The 16,566-nt window shown below is 49.6% G+C and overlaps 1 protein-coding gene across 1 annotated transcript in view; it reads right to left on the reverse strand.

The window, feature by feature from the left end:
• The window catches only part of Agap1 (ArfGAP with GTPase domain, ankyrin repeat and PH domain 1), a 449,843-nt gene that overhangs the window by 358,617 nt on the left and 74,660 nt on the right, over positions 1-16,566 (reverse strand).

Raw genomic sequence — 16,566 nt, forward strand, 5'->3', positions numbered from 1 at the left:
TGTTCAGCAGTCACTTCTTTGTGGGTCCTGCATGTCCAATTCATACAGCATACCATCAAGCAGTCCAGGCAAGAGCAGTTTCTAGCTCAAATGGCTAGCAAACTCCATTAGGAACCTCTTCAATGCCCTTTTCCTCTTGAAGTAGATTGGTGCTGCCAGGAGCAAATGTGTCTCATTGTCATAAAAAGTCCTAAGTTCTTAAAACATTTTAAATGCCATATTCTATTAATCTTTGAAAGGTTTAAAGAATATCTATCCATCTGGAATATATCTCTGTACATCTAAAACGCCTAACTAATATGACTACAAGCATAACTATTATAGATGACTATCTATTAACCTATATTTCTTAATTATACATTACATTTTTAAATGAGCTCCACAAACACAATACCTTAATCAAGAACAGAAATATACATATAATAAGACTGACCTTAAATTTGTATCAATAGGCTAAGATCCATACCAATGCAAAGTATTCATCTCTATATCAAATGGGGCTGAAGCCAAATTCAGGAGTTGTGGCAGATCAGGGTTTCTAGCCTAGAGGAAGCCCAATGTTTACGGGGTGGCTACAAGGACCAGGAGAGAAGATGAGTCCCATGGGAGACCAGAATGAGAATGTGAAAAAGAAGGGCTCCCCAGAAGTGGCACCCACAGTGGACATCTGCAGCCATCCATGCTGTGTGCACCTCTTCTCTGTCTATACTCAGAGCCAAGGCAGACGGTCTAAGGGAGCTCAGCTCAATCCATTCAAAACGTTAAGCCACTCAGAATAAATGAGGGAAGGCTACAAGCTCTGGCTGGAGTGATCTATCTAAAACGTGTTGAAACCACAAACAATATTATGAGGGGGCTTTTCGGGAGGCAGTTGGGGGGTTAGACAAAGCCATAAAGATGGGGCCCCTCACGACAGGGATTAGTGTCTGTGACAGACACCAAAGCACTGAGTGCACAGTCCCCAGGTCGCTGTTGTCTGTGTGTCTTCCTCCCAGATGCAGACACAGTAAGATGACATCTAGAAATCTGGAGGAAGTTCTCACCAGACCCCTCCCAGCTGCCTTCCCTGAACTCCAGGAAGACAGACTTCCGTGGTGAGGCCTCTGGACTCTGAATCGTTCACGACAGCTGCTCAGTCCACTTGCAGCCATGTTCAGTTGCTCCTGAGGAGGTGGTCAGGGGAACAGCCATCACCCATCCCCAGGTAGGTGGCTCAACTTCTTGTAACTCACAAGCCAGCTTCTACTTTCCTGAGTCAACACAAGCCAGGAACAACAGCATCAACCCCTCCACACAGGTTCCCACCCCTCTCTGAACTCCCTGGATGCTGTGGAGTCCCAAGAAAGCACTCGCTAGACTGGGCCTGCGGTTCTGACCACACATGATCCATTCCGGCTGTTCTCTCCACCTGGCTCAGTCTCCTGCTTGCCGGGGAAACACCCTCAACTCTAATTTTAGGATGCAACTGCTCGAGAGACTGCAATGCAAACTCACAACCTCTAAGTAAGTTTCCCCTGGCCAGGATGAAGACGGTATGAGATGGGTCACTCTAACGGACGTGGACTGAGGGACATGTCCTTGGCTCTTGATCCCCACTGCACTGTCTGAGAAGACTGGGGTAATATGGCATTGCTTAGAGGAAGTACATCATCAAGGACAGGCCTTTGAGTGGTAAAGCCCCCAGCACATCGTTGGCTCTCCGCCTCTGCCTAATGCGAAAGACAGAATAATGGACCGCGACACCTCACCCCACCCCCGTCCAAATGAACTCCTCCATAAGTTGCCTTGGTCATGGTGTTTCACCATAGCAACAGGGACGTAACCAACACAGCAACCCCCATGCGGGGGTGGGATAACAGGGTCAGAACCAGAACTGGGCATTCGCCGTTTACTGTTTGGTCACCGAGGAGCAGCTGAGCCAGCCTGCCCCATGCCCATCTGCCGCTGTCACTTCACTGCCTGGCCCATTCCCAGCCAGAATCAACGTCCACTGCCATAAACTTCGGATCATCGGGCACCGTCTTCCCGGTTGTTTTTCCACCTGTTGCTGGAGCTTCCTGCTATTCTCCAGCCCCCCATCATTTCCACCCAAGCTCGCCCTGCTGTGGGACATAACATCACCATGCTCCCCTGCAAAGCTTCTGGCCACTTCACCTTCTACCCCTCCTCTTCGAGTTCTCACGGCCCAATTGACAACTATAACCAGTGACGAAGGGCTCAGTCCCCTCACTACTGGTCACAAACTCTCCCTGCCTAGCAAGAAAACAAGCTGCCTACAGAAGTGGAGAGGCATCCTTTAAAGGGGCAGAGCACTCCCCGGCAGAGCTCAGTCGCTCCCTGATTCCCCCATGGCTTGTTCTCTCTCCAGACACCACACACTGTTGTTACTTCGACTGCTCACGCCTATGCTGTTACCGTCTCTGTTGCATGCACAGGGAGGCTAAGGGGATGCAGGGACAGCAGAGAGAAGGTAATGAATGGGTCAGGACACGAGCTTCACAGCACTGCAAATGTCGGATTCTCCACGGGGCTGTTCTTGTCCCTCACCCAGGCCTCCAGCAGGCAGACTGTATGACCTCTCATGAGTTACGAATCACAGAAAATCGTTCTTCTCTCCCATTAAAAATATTGGGAGGTATTTTAGGAGTATTTGGGGAGTGGGAGAGAGAGATGACTCAGTTGGCAAAGTGCTCACCACATGTCCTGATTGGTTTCTGTCAACTCGACACAAACCTGGATATATCTGAAAAGAGGAAATCACAATTGAGCCTCCATGAGACTGGCCTGTAGGCAAGCCTGGGGGGAGGGGCACCTTCTTAACTGATGATTGATGTGGGAAGGCCCAGCTTACTGTGGGAATGCCAAGACTGGCTTTTATATAAGAAAGCAAGCTGAGAACTCTGTAAGGAGCAGGACAGTCAGAAGCATTCCACTACAGCCTCTGCGCTGATTCCTGTCTAAAGTTCTTGTCCTGACTTCCTTGGATGATGGGCAAGCCTAAGATAAAATAAATCCTTTCCTTCCCAAGTTGTTTTGGGTTATGATGTTTTACCACAGCAATAGAAACCCTAACAAAGACACCTCAGTGGCATGAAGACCGGGCATGTTCTACTAATCCCAGGAGGACTAGGAGGTAGAAACAGAAAGTTTCCTAGAGCTTCCTGACCAATCACTCTGGCAACTGGTGAGCTCCACTCTCAGCCAGAGAGAGACCTTGAATCAAAAAGGAAAGCATTTGTGGAGGACCCCCCCAGTGTTGACTTCGGGCCTTTACACCCCATATAGACACACACATACACACATACGGTAGCTTGAATGAGAAATGCCCCCCCAAAGTCTCAGACATCTGAACACTCGGTCCCCCTTGGGGACACTGTTTGGGAAGGTTTAGGAGGTTCAGCCTTGATGGTGTAAGTGCATCATTGGATATAGGCTTAGAGAATATATAACCTCCCCTCTCCTTCTGTTCCATGTGAGCTCTCTGCTTTCTGCTCCCACTGCTATGCCTGATGACTGTCACCATACCTCCACTCTGCCATCATGGAACTCTTATGTCTCTGGAACCTTAAGCCAGAACAAACTCTTTCTTCTATAAGTTGCCTTGGCCGTGGTTTTCTATCACAGCAATAGAAGAAAACATATAAGACACACGCATCACACATCCAGAGAATAATCTATGGGGCAGAAGCCAAGGAAAATCAGGACATCGAGGAGTCGAGGGGCTCCTGTCCAGCCCTGGCTGTACCACTTTACAGGTCGAGGACATTAGATGAATCAGTTGACCGTGTTACTTCTCTAAGCATCACCACCTCCCAGTATCCTCTTCACTCTCCAGAAGGCAGGGCTAGCCAAATACAGAGAGGCAAGCAAGAGCCTTGGTCCAACACGGAGCAGGGAAGATCACTGTCTCTGTCTCTACCACAGACTCACAGTCTAGCGAGCAGCCTCCCTGGGCACTTCCCAGTTCCAGACCTAGGACAGCTCTACCTACTGAGAGCTCCACCCACAGAATCTCCACCAAGTCCTCGTAGGTCATAGTAATTTAGTAATTGGCAGGTCTCCTCACCCCACACCCAGCACCAGATTACAACGGGGCAGGAGGCATGACACAGTGGAACTTTACAGCTGGTTTCACAGACTTCAGCACTGTCTGCCAACCCTCTTTCCCTGGGAGAATAAGAAGGGACTAGATGGGTACCAGGAAGGAGTCCAAAAGAAAAAGTGAGCAAGACTAAGAACTCCACAGCCCACCAAACAGGATGTGGACTCCTTCACTCAAACAGGGCACCTTGCAAGCCACAGGGATGGGTATCTGCACTGGATGGGTATCTGTGAAGCTGGGCAGGGATGTAAACATCTTCTCATTGTGGTGCACAAACTGTAAGAGCTAGGTGGTTTGTGTCCTAGTTCACGTTCATAGTGGGGATTCTGTTTGCAACAAACACAATAGGTAACTATTCTCTCCCTTTGAAAGTCTGAAATACTATAAAAACCCTTCGGGAACCCAGGGCCTGGGAGCCCTCACTCTCACCTCTGCTACCATTCTTCAAAGCAGCCCTTGGGGTGCCCTTGAGCTCCCACACACAAGGAGAATCCATGCTGCTGATCTGAGCCATCCTCCCCAGAATGCTAGCTGACACGGGCCTCAAAGGGATCAGGGTTCAGACCCCTCTGGTTACACATGAAGCAAAAGCTGACTGAAGGGCTAAGAACTTTCTATCCTGACAGGGAGCAGTCAGACCCCAGGCTCCAGGCATCAGCCCCATATCTCTGCAGTCCTGACCTACTCTGGAGGCTATGTGATCACTCACTGTGGTAGGCACACTCACAGGGACAAAAAGAACTCCTGAACAGTATCCATGCTTCCTAGTCAGACAGCACACACTGAAACCATGCCTCACACTTTAGTGCAATGCCCATGCCTACGACTGTCCTTTGTATAAGCTGGGGGAGGCCCCAGCATAAGACAGAGAGAGGGAGCTCTGTCCTTGCACAGGGAGACTGCAGGCCAGCACTCTGGAAAAGCAGGGCAGCAGAGGAGAGGGAGGTACTGTGCTGGTGAAGGCCTGGGTTCCCAGGACCCACAATCCTCTGAGGGAATGTCCTTTGAGGTTTTATTGGGATTTTAGACTTCTTTAATGGGGAGATAACATCTGCATGCTGTTTCTCCCAAATGTACTCCACTGTGCACAGACCCAGGAAACCTCTCTCCCCCGTGCCACCCCATCCTGTCATCGTGGGAACAAGAGCACTGGGTCCAGTCCTGACTCCTGCCAGCCTTCTCTGCCAGGTGAGGCTAGCTGTGTAGCCGAGTCTATTTCAAGGTAACAAGTGGTTTTGTTTTTTTGTTTTTTTGCTTTGAAATCCCATGGTGCTCCTGACTACTTCTATCAAGAAGGGCTTGAGATGCCATCATAAGGTGTAGAGTTCAGTTGGATGTACAAAGTACACTGTCCAAATGTTTCCTTCTAGACTCAAGAACCAGATCTCCAACACAGAGCAGTTCCTGTTCTAGGGAAGTGGTTCTCACTCTTTCTAATGCTGCAACCCTTTAACACAGTTCCTCATGCTGTGGTGACCCCAACCATAAAATTATTTCTGTTGCTACTTTATAACTGTAATTTTGTGACAGTTATGAATTATAACATATCTGAGTTTTGTGATAGTCTTAGGCCACCCCTGTGAAAGGGTCATTTGACAACCCCATGGGGTCCCAACCCACAGGTTGAGAAATGCTATTCTAGTGGCTGAGGTCTCAGAGCTTCTGCCTGTCCTATGCAATTAGGTGCCAGTTCAGCAGTTGCCAGCATATCTGGATAGCTACAGCCAGAGTTCTGAACTGATGGGGGCCAAGTGTTGTCAAAGCTGGAGTGATAGCAATGGGCAAATGGCCAAGGGGGGTGACTAGGGATCAACTCTCTGAGGCTCCACGGACCTCTGCAGACACAGCACTGCTTATAGTCTAGGAAGCCCTTCCCAGCAAAAGGAACACACCACAGTCCCACCAAGCACTGTGTCCACTGCTAAATAACTGTGAGTGCCCAGACCAGAAGCTGTAGGACAGGGCTGCAGCCTCTCTCCTCCTGTGTTCCAGAGCCACTGGCTGCTGGGCAAACCCGATGAGGCTTTCCACAAAGAACCTGCACAGACTTTCCTGCTTCTCCTGAAAAGTACAACCAAATCCAAAACCATAGTGCGCGCGAGAGAAAGACAAAGAGACAGACAGACGTGTGCACATGGTGTGCATTTGTGTTTCTGGATGCTGCTTTCTTGTTCTCCTTTAAGGGACAGGATCTGAGGTGCTGGCAACAAGGCCAGAGGAGAAGAAAGGGCGAGATGACGCAGGTGACCCAATGCCAGATGAGGCCATGTTGAGCCGTATGGCAGTGGACCCTGGGAAGGACACTGTGGGACTCAGCTCTGCCAGGAACCGACTGTGCACACCAGGACGACTACAGACCCCTGAGCAGGGCTGTGCTCACCTGGGCAGCGGGATAAGAATACTCCTGAGGACAGCTGACACAGAGTGTGGCACAGCACGGGGACACCAGAAAGCATCCATCAGTGCCAGCCCTACCTAAGCACTAAACATCACCTCCAGGGGGCTGGAGAGCTGGCTCGGTGACGAAGAGCATTTGCTGTCCTTGCAGAGGACCCAGATTCAGTTCCCAGCACCCACTTCAGGTGGCTCACTACCTCCTGTCACTCCAGCTCCAGGGGATCTGATGTTGATTTCTGACCTCACCTTGGTAGGCACCTATACACACGTGGTGCACATATAAACACTCAGGTACCTACACATACATATAAAATAACCATCTACAAGAAGTAATAATTAAAAATGGCACCAAGAGAGAAGTAACAGTCATATTCCTTCGCTACACCCACCAGGGAAGGAAGGATAAATTTTGGTTAAAATGCTTTTCTGAATCTATTCCTAATGCCACCTTCTGGAAACTGCCTCCACTCCAAGTGTGATGGTTATGTTTATCTTATGGGGGAAACAAATAAAGAAACAAACAAATAGCACAGCTAGAGAGCGTCTGACAAGATTCAGCTGCTATGGACATTTTTCCGTCTACATCCTTAGATTAGGGATCTATTAATAGCAAGCTTTCCCAAAACAACAGTGAGCTAGCATGGGGATGAGCCCTTCAAGTAGGCCCTCACACCACGGACACCGGAAGGGACAGCCAGCGTACCACGCCACCAGGTGCTCACACACACAGGCACAGTGTGCCAGGCAGTGCCTTGCTTGGAGGTGAGGATGACACAGCCCCAGCTGAGTGCTCAGACTGGAGACCCCAGAGCCAGAACAGAGCAAGCCAAGTCTTCACAGGCAGAAGAAGAAACGACTATGCAGAGAGACGCTCGGTGTCTCTGAGTGGAGAAGACATGCAGGGCAGCGCTGAGCTCTGGCTAGGAAGAAGGAAGAGAAAAACAAATGACACGCCATCGTGTCCTGGGGGGTGAGAGGACCTGAACGTGCCCAGTGTGAAGAAGTGATACAGGTTTAAGAGTGAAAATGCTACCTACTTCACTATTGTCACCACACATCACATGCGTTCAACTGTCATGTGTCAACTTGGGAGCTGGAGAGTTGGCTTGGTGGGCACAAGGGCTGCCTGAACAAGCACGAGGAGCTGTCCTAGATTGCTTTGTATTGTTGAGATAAATACCATGACTAAGAGCAATTTGGGGAGGGAGGGTTTAATTTCATCTCACTCAGGTAATAGTTCACCAAGAAGGAAGTCAGGGCAGGGATTCAAGCAGGAACCTGGAGGCAGAGGCTGAAACAGGGACCGTAGAGCAGTGCTGCTTACTGGCTTGCTCCCTATGTTTGCTAATCCACCTTTCTTACAGACAGGATCACCACCCCGAGTGATGGTATACAGATCGCACGCACAAATGCACATACACGCATGCACAAATGCACGTGCACACTCGTACATTTTATCTTTTCAATGACAGTGAGGCCAAGGAGTGTTGCCACCCTAGGGACATCAGATCCCATGGGCTTTTCTGCCCCTACCCACCTTCAAAAGCCTCTGGGTAAACTGCTATGATGATGGAGAACATAAAATGAAGACGGAACCGCCAGTTTCAAACTTGGTGTCTCTGAGGAACATCTGAGAGATCCATGTTCCTCAGAGGGCACAGGTTTTTGAAAATTATACTGTGACTTTTAGAATGCTCCAAGCATTTGAATTGTATCGTTATTTCTCCTACAACAACACAAACTAAATGCTCCAAGGCTGGTTCCAACTGCCATGTCTACACATCAGTGCCTTAGGGGATCCTACAGACCGGCAGCGGTGGTCAGGCAAAAACCAATCCTTAGAAGTGTCAGCTGCCAGGCTGCAGAGAGATCTGAGAAATAACACACAAGAGTCTGTGTTCTATCCCCAGAACCCACATTTTTAAAACGCCAGGCATGGGTTGGTGAGACAGTTCAGCATATAAAGATTTGCAAATAAGCCCGACAACCTGAGTTCAATCCACAGGACCCACGTGATGGAAGCAAAGAACCAACTCCTTCAAGCCATCCTCTGACTGGCACACCTGTGCCCTGGCAAGTGCATGGCCACACATAAAACAAGTAAAATGTAATTTAAAAGAAAAAATTAAGCCAGGCATAGAAAGGAGATGAGTGGGTACTCAGAGTGGGGTGTTTAGGAAGAACAGAGAGAGGCCCTGAGATCTGTGGGGGGAGCAGTCAGGGGAGGCATCTAGCTGAAGCTGAGGGAAAGGGAGCTTGCAGGGGTGGAGGTCAGAAAAGGAGGCAAGACACTGAGTAACAGATTGGCAAACTTCTGTCAAGGACCAGAGCATAAACAGTTTAGGCTTCATAAGCCAAGAGACACAACCAAGGAATTAGTATGTCTCTGTCTCAACTATGTAACCACCAATTCCTTATGAAAGCAGCCAGACAGCACATGAGACACCAAACATGATGTGGCTCCATCAAATAGCATACAGGGGCTGAGATCTAGCATGGGGGTGAGGGGGCTGAGATCTAGATCTCTTCTAACTTCCCTGCACCATGAAGCTGTCCTAAGAACCTTCCTACCATGCAATCCACAGATACAGTCCTGAACTGGAAGGCCACACACACACACACACATTGGTCAGGGTGGTCTGAGCCATAGGATCAAGGCTGCAGACCCTGCTCTTCCGCCTTGTAGGCTAAAATGGGGACTGGGTCTTCACTGTGTGCCAAAAGAAGTCACCACAGGAAGCGGCCCAGAGGAAGGTCACAGACCCTGGCTTTTATGAATAAGTCTAGGAAAATTGGCCGGAGTTTTAGACCACAGAGGAAGACAGCAGGGAGCCACAGAAGAAGCCAGTGCAGCATCACAGGTAGGCTGTGCCACTGTCACGGGTTGAATCATGCTGATCCATTTCTCTGATGTGGCAGCTGGGAACCTGTTCTTCAGACGGTATTTACAATTCTAGTAGCCAGAGGGCCCCAGTGCTACTTCTAATAGGAGAAGTGGGAGGGGGAGAATTGGAAAGATCTTAAGCCCCCACCCTCAGGTCAGTGCTGAACAAACAGAAAGGCCAAGTAAGGACTAGGGAGGTGTGGTCTGAGAGCCAGGAGAGACCTCATCAGAAATGGCACCCTGACCTTGGCCACGGGCTTCCAGGACCCTGGGGGAAAGGACTGCTTTTTTTGGAAGCACCGTGTCAGGGCCTGCTGTGTGGCTATCTGACAGACTGTGAGCTCTAGGGAACCCATGTCATCCCCTGCAGGGAGCTATCTCAGGAGGCATGGAGAAAGGGTCCTTAAAGAACTCTGGGGAATAGAGCAACGGAGAAGTTAGCAGAAGAAAAAAAAAGTGTCCAGGTGAGCTGGGGGAGGGAGACAGGAGGAACAGAGGATGAGGAATCGGGACATGATAACCTGAGCATGACCTGTCACTGTGATGACCTGTCACTGTGATGACCTGTCACTGTGCAGCTTCTATGAAGATGCATGAAAACTAGAGGACATCAACGACGAAGCCCCTCCCACCTCCCATCTGCATCCTGACTGATACTACAGGGATATGTCACGCCTGCCCTGACGGAAAGCACGAAAAGACCAAACACCACCACCCCAGAGAATTTCAACCTGAGCTTCTCACTCTCAGATTCTGGATAGGGGATGTGAACCTGCATGTAGGAGTCAGGAAAAGAAGCCACACACGTGGATGCTGATAAACAGGGGACCACAGTAGGCGAAGTTTGCTTCCCACAGCCTCTTTAAGTTTGTCAGGAAAAACTACCTGTTAAACGCACTGACGCGTCTTCCCCAGCGAGCCACACAGAACCGTGGGCCAGTGCCATGGGAAGAGCCACTGTTTCTTTCAGTCAGGACCAACCCTCACGCCGAAGTCTGGCTGGGCACTACTAGGCCTGCAGCCTTAACTCAGGCAGGAGTGAAGCACATGGAGCTCTGAGGACGCAAGTACACAGGTCCAGGAAGAAACCCCCAGGAGCCTGTAGTGTCATGACCACAAACAGCCCCCAGCCTCTCCAGAGTGATGGGTAGAAGTGTCACTGTTGTGTGGGGGCACTGTGTGACATCTATTCCGGAGGCTTTTTCTGGGTTTATTTTGGGGGCCATGGCCAAGACCCACACAACCCTGTGGCACTTTCCCTCCATGTCCAGGTATAACACACCTTCCTGAACTGTGCTACAGTTCACTAGCGGGGACCACATTTGCCCTTCCCTTGTATGGGGTACTGGGGTGAGAACATGTCCCCAGCCTCCCTGGACATCATCCATTCTGTCCTCTGGTTCCCCAGGGCATGACTAGGGTAAGGAGAAATACAGGAGCACTCATGCAAATATTCACATTCACACTTATGCATGCACGCACACAGAGAGAGTCATCCTCCACACACATACAGAAATACACTTATACAGCTGCACATGTGCATACACACACTGGAACACTGTTCCAGTGAACACGCACATCCTTGCTGACTAGATCAAACAAACATCTGCATGAGACCCCTCGGCACACTCAAGGGCAACTGGCTGTGGCACACACAGGTGCCCCCACAAACATCAAGAAGCTTCTATGCTGGCTTCAAGCTTGGCCGTCATAGGTGAAACACAGAAGCCAAGTGTCAGCTGACCCATATGAGTACATTTTCATCTGCTCCAGGAAAAATGAGCTCATCGGCACACACTGGACACTACAGTGGGAGGCAGTGAAGCCCCCACCCCCTCAGCCGGCCAATACACAAAACAGCTGAGCCCAATTCCAGCCCTAAATATTTACACCAATGAGTGACCCAATGGCTCTTCGTGTGCTTTTAAAACAGCCAGGAAGAGGAACGTGGGGGGATCAAGGGCACTCCATCTCTCTGAGTCTGCCTATAAACAAGACACAGCACCTGCCACTCTCATCCCTGGGATTCAAGGTTTATCTGAGGATAGCACCTCTCTGTGGCCTGTCAGTAACGACCCAGGCTGTGACTTTCTCATCTCCCCTGGGCCTCACCATCCTTGGCACCACACAGCTGGGAGTGCCCTGCTCTCTGGAGAGAGGAAACAGCTCTGAACTCCTTCCAGGAAAAAGTTCCAACTCCTCAGGCTGCACTGCTATTTCCCTCCAGCACAGCCCGATTGCACCTGATAACACCCCAACTCCCACCCTCTGGTGGGGGCATCTAAGTATAATGACCAGTAGTATGTGCTTTATGTCACCTGTGGGAGGTTCCATGATCTGGCTGTTCAAACTCAAGGTCTTGGGTCACTACATCCAAGCTCCCTGTAGCCTAGCATTTTATGCTCATCCCGTTCTTCACGCACGGACCACTCATGGAAAGCAAACCTGACCAACTAATTATCTAAGGAAGCATCCACAGAAGAGTGGCCCTTTACTCTCAACAGCCTTAGGTGGGAGTTACTTACAGGTGTTTCCATCTTTCATTGTATTTAAAAATACCTTTTTAAAATAATTAACATTAAAAAACAAAACCAAATATGCTGCAAGTTGAGCCCGAAAGAAGCAACATGCTATCAAGACAACCCACAAGGCTGGGCGGTGGTGGCGCACTTTAATCCCAGCACTCGGGATCCCAGCACTCGGGAGGCAGAGGCAGGCGGATCCCTGAGTTCGAGGCCAGCCTGGTCTACAAGAGCTATTTCCAGGACAGGCTCTAGAAAGTACAGGGAAACCCTGTCTCGAAAAAACAAACAAACAAAAAAAAGACAACCCACAGCACAACAACCTCGGGACATCTGCCTGGGACACCAGAACTGGTCACACCCCCGGAGGGCCAATGGAGCTCCACCAGAACACCCGCCACAGTTCTAGCAAGCAGACATTTGCGGTCACTGCACTCTGCTTAACTATCTAAGTTGAATGACCCCACTGCCGTGAGACAGAACAAGCTGAGGATTTTGATACACTGATGAAACCTGCAGCCAGGCCACTTCCCCAGCAGCATGGAAAAGCCACTCAGAATGGGACACAACGCACCAGGCTTCAATTCTCCCGGGAGACAAGAGTCAGAGTACAGGAAAGGACGGTCTCTGAAAGCTGGGGCCGCAGTCGGGTGGTCTGAGGGGCTTCACTGTGTGTGGCCAGGGGTCAGGCCCTGAGCACGACTGTCCTGATCTCGAGTGAAGTCAGCTAAGTCCAGATCTCTGGGAACTGCACGTGGAGAGGTGAGTGCTGAGGCCCAGGCGGGCCAGAAGAAGCCGTTGTTGGGGCCAAGGTGCATTCCGATCACCATGCCTTCTGACAGGGTCTGCTGGCTCTCATTCCCTCCCCCACAGACCTGACTCAGTCTGCTTGGGCTGCCAGAGACTCAGTGACTTGACCACACACAGGTAGGTATTCTGAGCACTTAAGTCCAAGGTCACATGCCAGTCAGGACGCCCAGGATAACGGGCCATGCTTAAACTAAAGAGCATTCTGTCCTCATTATGCCTCTCAGACAGAATAGAGGACACTTGCTTGCTTTGCTGGTTTTGGGTTTTTTTTTTTTTGGGGGGGGGAGGTCTCACTATGTTGTCTAGGTTTCCCTCAAACTCCAAAGCTCAAAAGATCCTCCTGCCTCAGCCCCTCGAGTGCCAACACTACAGGCACCAGCCAAGCAGCCCCAGTTTCCTGACCTAATCCCGAAAACCTCCACTCAACCCATTATGGTGAGTGTCACAACTCAGGACCACCAGATATCTCTTCTCTGGGGCCAAGAAAGGAGCAAGAGCTGTCTCCATGGCTCCTTCCCTATAAAACTGCATTCACAGAGTCAATGATGTCCCAGCCTCTACTTCTACCAGACTGTCAATAGACTAGGATCTCAGAGCTCCTCCTGCATCCACCCAGACCAAGAAGCAGTGCAGAGCACTGTCTGGAGCTTAGCAGAGACACCAGTTCTAGGCATCCCACCCCTGCCGGACTCTACTCTACATGGAAGGAGGTTCATTGAGACTCAGCATATGGAGCCAGAACAGCCTGGACCAGATGCCCTTCCTGAGGCAACCCCTATCTTAAAGGTCTAAGGGGCTCCAGTCTGAGCCACAGACCCTCTCTGGGAGCTCCACACGGCTCAGCCTCCTATGCCTGCCCAGATCCTACCTCCTGGGTGTAAGCAAGTGTTAGCTGAGAACATAGAGGAATACAGGAAATGGTCTGCCAACCCTCATGTGCTGGCCGGCACTTCAGCATTCATGGCCAGCTGTGCCACTTCACTGACGTGAAGTCCGACCAGGACAGTTCTTAAGGGTGACCCCTGAACACCCCCATCCATTCAGGAGCGCAGTGGTCCACTGCATGCCCGGGTGTTGTCTAACCAGTCCCAAAGCACAACCAGGTAAGCAGGAGACGAGCCTGCCCTCGCTGCGCAAACATGCATGGCAGTACACCGTCCACCCCGTGGTTCTCCGCCATATTTCTACAGCCCGCTCTGGCTGTTGCTGACTGACCAGTAAACGGATGTTCGCAAATCAAGCAAATGTATAAATTTTCCTTAATTTTCAAAGATGACTAAAATTTTCACGAACAGTCTTTGCCACTTCATATTGCTACCCACAGTTAATTCCTGCTGATTTCTCCCAGCTAGGGACACTCAGCCACAGCAGCTGGGGCAGCTTTAGGGATGGGCTTGCACAGGCACCAGGCAGTGGGGACGGCGCTCTGCTCGCATGTCTCACTGCCTCCATCTACTGGTGGCTGATGAGTCTGAGTCAATCAAAAACCTGGCTTCACGTGATCCAGCCACACCTGGGGAGCTACCCAAAGGACCTAAGCACAACGCAGAACCTTCTCGCCCAGGCCTACCACAGTCCTGTTCACCACAGCCCAGGTGTCTGAATAAAATGGAGTGAGATATTATATATATGTATATGGGTTTTATTTAGCCGTAAAGAGGAAATAAAGGATGCTATTGGCAAGAACACAGAATCAGAGACTGTCACATTAAATAAAGTAAGACAGACCCAGGAAGACAAATACTGCATATTTTCTGTCATATGCAGAACACGGTGTTGTACACACTACAGCTCCCACCATGAAAACAGGGGAGGAATTATTTGGAAAGAGGAGGTACTGAAGAGAGAAGGGGGTAAAGGGAAAACATGATAAAAAAAAATTCATCAGACAAATGTAAAATAACAACAACAACAACAAAAACCAATCAGCACTAACATGTTCACAGCACCATTTTGGTCACAAATAAAGAACGGAACGAATAATGTAAAACATCACACGTAACAAAGTCAAAGCATGGGCAGACACAGGGAGACGACAGTAAGCCCTGGGAGAAGGTGCGCCCGGACCTCATTCCCTTCTGGGGATGTTTCCCTCACCATCTGTAGTGAGCAGAAGCACCCTCCTCCCAGGATACCTGGGCTTCTGCACTCAGCTTTGAGAGCTGGGCTATGCGGAAATCAGCACCATAGCCACAGGCTCCCTCACAAACCCTTGGTCTCCCCCATCACTTCTGCACATACAGGCAGAAGGATCCTCATCTTAGTTCAAGGCCGACTGGTCTTCAGAGAGAGACCCTGTCTCAAAAATAGACAGACAGATAGAAAGAACGAACGAACTAGCAGTTTACAAAAACACTAATCACTCTCTCAATTCATCTTTCAAACAGGAAAAGAAAAAAAAAAGATTAAATCTCATGAAATAACTCAATAGGTCATCCAAAGGACAGAGTGGGGAAAACAACCATAAAGGGAAAAAATTATCTTTTAAGAAGTCAGAACAGGCCTTTAATCCCAGCACTCGGGAGGCAGAGGCAGGTGGATCTCTGAGTTCGAGGCCAGCCTGGTCTACAAGAGCTAGTTCCAGGACAGGCTCTAGAAACTACAGGGAAACCCTGTCTCGAAAAAAACAAAAACAAAAACAAAAACAAAAAAAAAAAAAAAAGAAGTCAGAACAGAAAACCCGGAAGTCATTCTTAGTCTTAGGGAAGAAAGGAGGGCCGGGAAAGGTCACCTAGGGTGCAGATACCAACAACTGACAGCCCTAGCTGCTAAAAGCGGAATCCTCAGTGCAGAGTCTGACATGGCCAGCAGGGGGCAGCATAGGCGAGCGAGAAGCTAAGTCTAAGAGCCATTCTCCACTTAAAGACCTCTCAAGCCCCACTTCCTTCCTGCCGCTTGAATGGCCTTATTTGCTGAACGTGAGTTTACAATTACTGCAGAACAAAAATTTTAATTTATGTGTACTCTTAAAATTCCCCTAAGAATGTGATTCCTCTTTTTCTTTATACTACTTGAAGAAACAAGTTTGAAGGCCTCGAAGCCAAAATTAAAGTATATATTATACTTGAGTGTATGTTTGCACGGTGATTTTTTACAGTCACCAAACATCACTCGCTTAAATGAGGCAAAAATCTTGAAGGTTTTTATAAAGTTCATGAGAAATATTTAATATATAAGTTAAGCAGTAAACTGATTTAAAGCAGAAAAATTAAAAACAGAACCAAAAACTCATCAATACCACTATAACTCATCCTAAGATTTTACGCCACTGTTCTTGAAATTAGACTCTTAGATACTCTGGAGGTCACTGCCCACCTGCCTACAAGAACTGGTCCCACCCATGTGAATGGTTCCTTCCACCACAAAGCCAAGGGCAACTCAGGAAAAGGTGACATGTGCACTCCTGCATGGGAGCCTACAGAAGTTCTGCCATCCACTGCAAGATGAGACTCGCAGCTATCACACAGGACCACTGCTGCAGGCCACAACTGGCCAGCTACCTCATACCTGGTCAGGTGAACTAGGGGCTACAGCTGGAGGGAGTCAGATTCTAGAAGCTCAGTGGCCCTCGGGGCTGTCTTTCATGCCACAGTTCCAACCCCCTTTCATGGGATCAGCACAGACGGCAGACAGGAGACAAAGTGTGCCTCTTTAGGGCACCAAGAAGTTTCTGTCCACCCTACATCTACTTCCAGTTGGCCTTTTCGTCCATGGTAGAACAGCCTACCTAACACCCTCAGCCTGCTGAGGGTGCTCCTTCCCCAGCCACCATATCCCCAGGCAGAATGAGCAGCCAAGGCCAGGCTCTGGCTCCCATCAGGACCAGCCCCCAGGGAGAGGAATGCTTGGAA

The sequence above is a fragment of the Arvicola amphibius genome, chromosome 8 (assembly GCF_903992535.2).
Source record: "Arvicola amphibius chromosome 8, mArvAmp1.2, whole genome shotgun sequence".
In the NCBI taxonomy this organism is placed as follows: Eukaryota; Metazoa; Chordata; class Mammalia; order Rodentia; family Cricetidae; genus Arvicola; species Arvicola amphibius.